Raw genomic sequence first — 10,597 nt, forward strand, 5'->3', positions numbered from 1 at the left:
ATCCACTAATGTTTAGTGAAGAGTTTCTGCTTGGATCTCAGGAGGTAAATTTTCTGATAAGAGGTGGCAAAAAGAGATGAGTAAGTCTGGTAGTGAATACGTTAGCTGATATTCGTGACTCTATACACGAGTCTTTCGCAAGAATCCACAAACTGGATTCTGAACCATGGAACATTTCTATAGTAATGCAAGCTTTTCATCGTCTTGAAGACAGCCGGCCAGTCTTCTCCTTACGATATTCACATCCTGTCATGAGCCCTTTTCTGCATCCAACTACCCTGGACAAACATATGCCAGCCCCTTTCCTAACTCAAGATTGTGGTAGGCACGGAGAGGTAAAAAAAAAAAAAAAAAAAAAAAAAAAAAAGGTGTTCTCTTCCCACAATGTGGAATGATCAGCTTCACATCACACGCTAAGTGTAAGGTGAGTCTCCCAGAAAACAAGGCAGGCACTGTAGTCAGCAGTAGCTCAAGGCAAGAATAACACATGTGTGCCTGAGAGAAGTAAGAGACAAGGCAGATACGGGTCAGAGTATAAAGGGCCTTGCATGTTGGGAGAGGGAAGCGCATGCAGTTGTCAGCATGAACAGCACCAGCACATGGTGAAGAATGAAGGAAAGAGGGGAAAGCAGCAGACACACCTAGTGGAAACTAGAGGCAGAGGTCTCAGGGTCAAACCAAGCAAACCGCACCTCCTGTGTCGTCATGCAAGGACAGCAGACACGTCATGGTTTGGGACCATCAACATCTCTCCCACTCTCATTGTTCTTTTGTAGCAACTCATCAGGTGGCCTCAGAGGTGTGGGAGGCCCATCAGAACATTGAGCGGCTTCTGTTTTCATTCAGCTCTCATTCAAGGTTGTAAATCTGTGTCCTAAAGATTTGCTGTGTGTTGGGGCACCTGGGTGGCTCAGTCGGTCAAGCGTCTGACTCTTGGTGTCAGCTCAGGTCATGATCGCACAGTTTGTGAGTTCGAGTCCCAAGTTGGGCTCTGTGCTGACAGTTTGGAGCCTGCCTGGGATTCTCTCTCTCGCTCTCACATAAATAAACATAAAAATTTTTTTTGGAAGATAAATAAAAAGATTTTGTTTGTTTATTTCATAAGGATCTTGAGTCTGGTTCACAGAACAATTAAATCTTCAATGCAGGTAGAGATTATTTCTAGAGCATGCACTCTCAGTGTTTAAGCTGCTAATCATCTGATTGAGGCTGAACATATGTACTATAACTTGAAGGGACAGGCAGCAAAGGACAGCCAGTGCTGAGCGAAGCCTGATTCAAGCCACCCAGTTCCTGGGGCACAGTACTTGCTTTTGGCCACATCTCAGAGTTCCTGACTCCTCGGACTCGGAAATCTGATCAGCCCAGGACCTTCACGCTGACCAGCCTCTTAGGATGGAGCCCACTGACTGACTCAGAAAATACTGGTGCACAAGCCCGAGTTCCACCGTGTTAACTAATAATTACACAACTGCAGATTTGTCCTCTGCTCTTTCTCGACAAGAAGAATTCCTGTTAAGACCAAATTAAGTGGAAAGATCGTTAAGTGGGCATAGAACCAAAGAGAAGGTAGTAATTCATACATATGTTATGTATATAAATATTTTATACATGGGGGCAGAAACCGTTAGAGACAACACTTTTCTCCCTCTTGGAGGAGCAGCCTTAATATAAACAGTGGGACATTCACCCACCTGTCTCAGCTCTCTAACTTTAGATATTTCTATGCTTCCATTACTAACCACTTCCTTTCCATGCACATGCTTTTCTTTAAGTATGTAGATACCGTTAATAAGACTGCAGAAAAGCTCATCCTCTTCCAGAACCTGGCTTGAAAGTATTCTGCTTCTAAGGTGTGTTTACATGCATCCTACCTGTCTCGGTTGAATCCACTCCAAAAAAGTCCTAACCCTCAGTTTGTGTGAAAGTGGCCTTATTTGGAAACAGGGCCTTTACAGATGTAATCCAGTTAAGAGGAGGTTGTCAGGACGGGCCCTGATTCAATATGGCTGCCATGCTCTCAAGAAGAAATTTGAACACAAACACACAGGGGACACGTCATGTGCTGACAGAGGCAGAGACTGGGGTGATGGAGCTGCCGAGCCAAAGAATGTGAAGGACTGACAGCCACTGCCAGAAGCTGGGAAGAGGCGAGGAAGATTCTTCCCTACACAGGTCTCAGAGAGGGCATGGCCCTGCCCATCTAATGTCAACTTCAAGTTTCCACAACGACAGAATAAATTTCTGTCGTTTTAAGCCACCCAGTTTGGGGCACTTTGTTATGGCATCCCTAAGAAACTAATAAGCTATTTGAGTATTAATTAATTAGTGGGGTACTTCACGATCGCAGTATCTTTCTGATATGTTTATGAGCATCTTCGGTGGGGTGCTCGCTCGATAAAGCTGGTCACAGATGCAAGTCATGACTTTCTCAAATCTACTAGGAGAATGACAGGAATCACAGAAAGGATGGGGCGGGGAGTGTCAGTTAAAGTAGGGGATAAAATATTCTGGCCACCCAGCCACGTGAGGAAGGCACTATGAATGAACACTGATCCTTTTGTTTGAAGTCCTTTGACAATGGCCTATCATTGGAAACATGGTAAACGATTCTCAGGAAGACGCAGACGCTAGGTCTTTTACACCCATTGTTCATCCATCAACAGTCCTTCAGGCAGATGTTAGATGCTACCAGGCCTCTCTGTTAATTACCATTCTTATAACATGACCCCAGGTGAGGAACCACACGGATGGAGCTCAAGTGCAGTAATGAAAAGAAACGCAGTAAATTATTGCTTCTAACTGTGGCAGTGGTGATTTTTAGGCAGACTTTATGTGAAAGCAGTGTTCTACATGCTAAAACTCTTCTGATTCTATTGGCTAATTAAGAATTAGACGCAGTGGTTTTCTGGTGTGTATAACAATGCCCGTCTGCATCACTGAAAAAAAACATTAGGAAGTTATGACCATGTTGCTATGAAGAAATGTTATGTTTTGGAAACCTGAAAGTTAAAGCAAATAACATTGAGTAATTAATCTGTTTAAGAATTTAAACTGCCATGGGGCACCTGGGTGGCTCAGTCGTTTAAGCTCTTGATTTCGGCTCAGGTCATGATTTCATGGTTCATGAGTTCGAGCCCCGCACTGGGCTCTGTAGTGACAGCACGGAGCCTGCTTGGGATTCTCTCTCTCTCCCTCTCTCTCTGCCCCTCCCTCTCTTTCTCTCTCTCAAAATACATAAACATGTAAAAAAATTTTTTGAAAGAATTTAAACTGCCTCACTTAGCATAACACCAAGGCCAGAATCTGTAAAGAAAAATACAATCAGATTTGATTATAAAAAAATTTAAAGCTTCTTAATAGCAAAAGGCATTTGTTGATTCAACAAATAATTATAAAGCACCACAATGGAGACAGTACTGAACAGCAGACTCTGGAAGAGGATTCTCTAGGTTCATATGGTCTCTGCCATCCATCGACACCCAGGCTTCTTTCTGTCCCTTAGTTTCCTCAACTATAATCCAGGGATGAAATGGTTCCTATCTGAAATAATGGCACTTTCCGAGGGTTATATTAATTCACACATGCTTGGTAACTGAAACAGAGCGTCACACAGGGTAAGCTCTCAGTAGATGTTAATTTTATTATTATCATTTTTTTAACGTTTATTTTTGAGAGACAGAGCATGAGCGGGGGAGGGGCAGAGAGAGAGAGAGAGGAAGACACAAAATCTGAAGCAGGCTCCAGGCTCTGAGCTGTCAGGGCAGAGCCCAAAGCGGGGCTTGAACTCATAAACCGTGAGATCATGACGTGGGCCGAAGTCAGATGCTTACCTAAGCCCCCCGGGAGCCCCGAGATGTTAATTTATATTATACGTGATTTTATCACATGTGATTTTGTTATATGATATTAGTTCTTATCATATAATCTCAGGTTACAATGAACAACCTGAGGAAAATCTGGAAGGAAGTTATAGCTACATTTACTTCCAAGTTTATTCACTTTTGTACTATTTGAATATTTTCGGTAAATACGTATTATTTACTTTTAGGGACAAACGCAATAAAAGAAAACTAAACAGAAAACTGTCTTAATATTCGATTAAGGTGTTTTGGTTTCTAGCACAGGGAACAATAGTAGAACAAGAACAACTTTCCACTGATGAAGGAGCAGCTTTCGATCACAGAGATTATTAACAGACCGTGACTAACTCCGCTAGGTATGGGAGCATATATAGCATAGTGGAAAGAGCAGAGGACAGACCAACGAGCTCAGTTCCCTTTTCAGCTGCAGGCAACAGAGAAAGCCCTCACCAACAGTGGCTCAAGCACTCACAGAGCAAGAAGCCCACAGTAAGCTGGTTCTGAGAAGGGTGCCATAAATTACCAATGTCATCAGAGATGGCAGATCCCTTTTCTTTTTTGTTCACTTGCTTGTTCCTGAAGGTTCCAAGATGGCACCTTTAGCGCCAATCATCTTTCCCTCAAATAACCACATTCGAGCCCAAAAGGTACAGCTCACTCTTTCATTCTCCCTCTCATTAAGGAGCAAACTACTTTCCAGAAGCTTCTCAAGCTGACCACTTGAGTCTCATTGGCTAAAACTGGGCTAAAAGTCCATCCCTCAACTAATCATCGGCAAAGGGGGAATAAGGGTTATCACGCTTCGTGGTCACAGTACATCCCTTGGTATTCAGTAAGGGGTCAAACCCCAGAAGGGTTTCTTAGGAACCTCTGATCTATAGTTGGTCTGTCAGAAGCACCAGGGACACCCCAGACTGGTGACTGCCATCTGCAGGAGAGGTGTGGGGGAAACACCCTTGCAGGACTGAGCCCTTAAACTGTAGGATCCAACTCTATCTCCTGGTGGACAGTGTGAAAGCTGAGTTAAATTTTAAGACACCCCCCGCTGGTGTTAGAGAATTGCTTGGTGATGTAGAACACCACCACCACCACCACCACCACACATCGTAATTGGGTTCTAGAAACTTTTGGGGGTTATATGACCCTTGCCCCTACCTTTCTGCCCAGAAGAATGTGTTCTGGTGTTTACCAGCTCAAGACTAACACTGCCCAAGCAACTTAGCCGCTCTGCAATAGAATATGGTCCTAAAAGGATCACTTAAGGGTACAATTGCATTTTCCTAAGAGGTTTTTTTTTTTTTAATTAATATTATTTGTGTTTTTCTGCTCAGCATGCCTCCACCCTGGGTATAACTCAAGGAGAAAAGAGAAGAAAGAAAGATCTTAAGAGAAATAAGACAGAGAGAAGGATGATGGAGGACATCCTGTGTAACTGGTAAATCTGTCCTTAAAGTTGGAGGTGGTCCCAAGGGCCCCCCCTGGAATTTGTTCAAAGGCACAATGTTCAAAACATACTGTGCCAGGATGAACGGGAGGGCCAGTTTCCTAAACCAAACCCCTATACCACCCCTTAGACACTTTCTCCCCCTTCACGACTCTGCCTTTGTGTTCAGAAATCACCAGGTGCTCCCTCATGAGTGTGGGATTCGGGGTGGGAGTGGGGGGCAGTTCTGCTTATTCCACACTGTCCTGAGCTAGGTTTGGTATTGGGAGCACACACTTTAAGGCCAGAAAATACCAGACGATTCACTGGAGAGAGGTTACATCAGAAGTCTGCAGAATCACCAAGTGGCCAAGCCGGGAAGTTGGACTGTTGTCAGAGAAGTCTAGAGGGACCCTCTGTTTCTTACCACTGCTTAGGTAACAGGGTTTCTCTGAGGAAGGGCGATCTCACTTGAGATCAAGCTTTTCCCATCCAAGAGTGCCTGGCACAGGGTAAAAGTCAACTAACTCATCCTAAGAAGGGGGTGTGTTTAGGAAGGCTGTAAGTTTCAAGACTAGGTCAAGTTAGGCCAAGGGTTAGGTCTCCTTATAGGAGAAGCTGATGCCTGACCTAACCCCTGAAACTGCATGGTTTAGCTAAGAAAAGGCTATAGGACAGTGGGGAAAGCAGACCCACAGTCACATGCAGATGGAAATGTGAAAGGGCCACGCATGTGGGCGAGACTGTAGGCAGTTCTGGGTGGCTAGACTTCAGGGCCTATTCATTCACTTAATTCTTTCATCATTCAATCCATAAATATTTTGTGACTATTTACTGTGTGTTGGCGGTGAAGCAAGAGAAGAAAAAGCAATGCCACACACACACACACACACACACACACACACACACACACTTAGAATGTAAACTAAGTTTTAAGTGGGGACTTGGGATTCCCTACGCCATTGTTAAAGGAGTAGCAGCATGTTTTGGAATAGTTATTGCAGAACTGGAGGTGGTTAGAGGGAATTTTAGAGCGTCCTGGTTCTCTTTTGTCTGCTGTCTCAGAAATTTAACAAAATTTCTGGATGGTAAAAATATATTTCCATGAAATCAAATGTGTCTCTTTCCTTTCTATGTCCACTGCCACAACTTCAGTTGAACATTTACCGTTAGATTTGCAAAACTGTGTTATGCAGAGCATGCATTCAGCAGGATTTTATCAAGGTAAGTGATAAGAAGGGTTCTGTAATCAAATTGGCTTAGGGACTGCCTCGATAATAAAAAGTTAAATACCTTTCTTTAAAGCAGGACATCTTAGCTTGGTAAAATCCCGAGACGCATTGCATATTTCTGAAAGGAGGACACAGTATGTATAGTGCTTCCCACATTTATTTGGCAGGGGCCCTTTTATGGGATATTATCTTGTCAGACTGGTGAGGAACACCAATTAATACCTTAGATGTAAACAGCAATAGTGGAGACAAGTTTGAAAGACTGGGTAGAGACAGGGTGCTGGAAAGTTTTGAATTCATTTTATTAGATGCCAGGGAGTCACCAGAAGAATTGCTGTTGGGAGAGGCTGACCACAGCTAGCATGTGAGCTGGGCTGCAACGGAAGGTTCTGGGTCTCTGAAGTGACAAAAGCATCCCATGGGGAAAAGAAAAAAAAAAGAGCCAGCAACCAAGCATTATGCTGCGAAGGCCCAGAGGCCAGATCATACCCCATATCTGTGACATCTGTCCTTGATGTCCCTTCTTTCAACTGTGTTCCGAACTCCTGAGATTCTAGAGGTGCCCAGGCAGCCAGTGGATGAGCAGGTAGAGTGAGGAGAGAGACAAGAAGCCAACACCTTCACCCTCATCAGTGGGGTCTTCCAGAAGACAGACGCCAGCAGGGGAAGTAGAGAACTCATATTGGGCAAGAGTTTCGGTTTTGGTTATCACTACTGGACCGTCACAAGTGGTGACGGTGAGGTTGGACAACCCTTTGTACTATCTAAGAGTGTCTGAAAAGCTCTACGGCAAGCCTGAGGTTTCGTGCAAATGGCAGAATTTTCTTAAAAAGAGCTTTGAGAGGAAGATAGAATAACACAGTTTCCTGTTTGCACCTTACTGAGTCCAGCTTGTTCAATGGGCCAGTTCCACAAGTCTCATATGGTGGGCATGAACTGCTTGGCTTATCCAGCTCCCATCTTTGGGAAATAGCACATGGGTCTACCCACATGGTTCTGGTGGGCGCTTCCAACCACAGGACCCCACCGTCATGGCCACAAGCATGGATGTATACCCCAAATAAGGCCAATCAGAGGCCTTCCCCGAGGTTTTAAAAACTGGGATTGTCGATGTGAAATGGGAACCTAAGAGATCCTGGTTACCCCAACTTCTAGCAGTGCAAACCCAGGTACTAACTAACACAGAGACAGGAGCAGGTGTGAGCTGTGGTGGCATTTGAGCTCTAGGCTCTAGTTCCCATCGACAGCTAGTGATATTCCGGCCCTTTTCCCAGTTTGATTATAGACCACAAACATTTTCCCTTTTTGCCTAAAGAACTTTGAGTTTCTGGCACTTACAACCAAGTGCTCGCTAAGATGAAAAGATATCTCTGCAAGAAGCCAAAAAGGTAAACGCTTTTGGTAACAGCCAAAAGGCTGTGTTAAAGCTTCTGTGCCAAACAAAAAGCAGCCCCTGACAACCCAGAAGCCGGTCCGGCACTCATAGCTGGGCCATGTTATTCTCTTGCCGGACACAAACAACTTCACAGAGTATCAACCTCAGACAAGGTTACGCTGACACTATAAAATGAGACCCAGGATGACCACTTTGTAATTCTGTATAAACACAGACAGAAAAAAATAAGGTCCCTGCGCCACCCTCCTAATACCACAAACACTCCTCTCTTGGCTATTTCTTTGTTTTATCAATTATAACCTTCTCCTGGTTCTCGTCTCTCCTCTCTTTATAGGTAAGCTTTATTGAGATAACCAGTCACAAAATTTCCCCCTTTGTAACAGCATAAAATCTAGAAGGAAACTCTGCTTCCTTAGGCCCTCCCCCAAGTCACCCAAGGAATGTCCAAACCTATGGAACAGGTTCATTCAGGCACCTTTTTACTGAGACGCCCCTAGATCTCCATGGTGTGTATGCTTCTTCACTTCAATGAGAAATAAACCCAACTCGTTCAACCGCAGGTGTGTTTCTGGTGGCCTTTGACTGGAAGACATTGACACTGTGAAAGCATTTTTATTTTATTTTTTTAAATGTTGGCTTCCTATAAAACTATTTGTCTTCCAGGATGTCTGGAAGAGACTTTATTTTTTAAAACATGAAGTGGTTGGAAGCTTGCAGAAGTGCCTAAAGAAACCAAGTGAACTACATCTATTTTAATTCTTAAATACCTTAGAAAGTGTAGCGGATGCTGAGATCTCGCCTTCAGGACCCAGGCACCTACCTATTCCTACAGATTGTTCACTCCTCATACTTCACAACTGATCTCCTCCTTTGGAATTGCTTTTAGGCAAAGCTTTTTGTTTAAGGGCACAGCTTCCTCCCTGGGACTGCCTGTAGCCAATGCTGATTGGTTGAGATGAGGGTAGAGTGGTCCTGCCCCTTTTTGGTGTCAACTCTGTAAGGCCATTCCCTGTGGGGTCTGCTAAGGCTTCTGCTGCAATTGCAGCACAGGTCGTCGTAAGCTCTCTTCCCAATCCAACTGACTTCACTCCCTTATAAATCAGAGCACTCCCCGAATCCTGATGCGCAGACATTTCCATGCGGGAATTTGTTTCCTGGGGAACTGACTTAAGATACAACAGAGCTAAGAATTCAAAATTGGCTACCAGAAATTCTCACAAAGAACCAGGAAAGTTCTGTCACTGAAAATTCCCATGACTCCTGCCCAACATATACAAGATAGTTTGCTAAATGGGTGGGGAGGAAGTCACGTGACAGAACCAGTTTCTCCCTTGGACAGAAAGATGGAGGAAGGTTAAGGGATTGCAGGAGTTACAAATGGCTAATATAACCAAGAACCATCAAATACCTAGGAATAAACCTAACCAAAGATGTAAAAGATCTGTATGCTGAAAACTATAGAAAACTTATGAAGGAAATTGAAGAAGACACAAAGAAATGGAAAAGCATTCCATGCTCATGGATTGGAAGACTAAGTATTGTTAAATGTCAGTACTACCCAAAGCTATCTACACATTCAATGCAATCCCAATCAGAATCGCATCAGCATTCTTCTCGAAGCTAGAACAAGCAATCCTAAAATTTGTATGGAACTACGAAAGACCCCGAATAGCCAAAGTAATACTGAAGAAGAAGACCAAAGCAGGAGGCACCACAATCCCAGACTTTAGCCTCTACTACAAAGCTGTAATCATCAAGACGGTATGATATTGGCACAAAAACAGACACATAGACCAATGAAATAGAATAGAGAACCCAGAAGTGGACCCACAAATGTATGGCCAACTAATGTTGACAAAGCAGGACAGAGTATCCAATGGAAAAAAAGACAGTCTCTTTAGCAAATGGTGCTGGGCGAACTGGACAGCAACATGCAGAAGAATGAAACTAGACCACTTTCTTACACCACACACAAAAATAAACTCAAAATGGATAAAGAACTTGAATGTGAGACAGGAAACCATCAAAACCCTAGAGGAGAAAGCAGGAAAAGACCTCTTTGACCTCAGCCGCAGCAATTTCTTACTCAACACATCTCTAAAGGCAAGGGAATTAAAAATAAAAATGAACTATTGGGACCTCATCAAGATAAAAAGCTTCTCCACTGCAAAGGAAACAATCAACAAAACAAAAGGTAACCAACAGAATGGTAAAAGACATTTGCAAATGACATATCAGATAAAGGGCTAGTATCTAAAACCTATAAAGAACTTACTAAACCCCACACCTGAAAAACAAATAAGTCCAGTGAAGAAATGGGCAGAAGACATGAATAGACACTTTTCCAAAGAAGACATCCAGACGGCCAACAGGCACATGAAAAGATACTCAACGTCACTCCTCCTCAGGGAAATACAAATCAAAACCACACTGAGATACCACCTCATGCCAGTCAGAGTGGCTAAAATAAACAAATCAGGAGACTATAGATGCTGAAGAGGATTTGGGAGAAATGGGAACCCTCTTGCACTATTGGTGGGAATGCAAACTGGTGCAGCCGCTCTGGAAAACAGTGTGGAGGTTCCTCAAAAAATTAAAAATAGATCTACCCTATGATCCAGCAATAGCACTACCAGGAATTTACCCAAGGGATACAGGAGTACTGATGCATAGGGGCACTTGT

Source organism: Panthera uncia, chromosome B1 (genome assembly GCF_023721935.1).
Source record: "Panthera uncia isolate 11264 chromosome B1, Puncia_PCG_1.0, whole genome shotgun sequence".
Classification (NCBI taxonomy): Eukaryota; Metazoa; Chordata; class Mammalia; order Carnivora; family Felidae; genus Panthera; species Panthera uncia.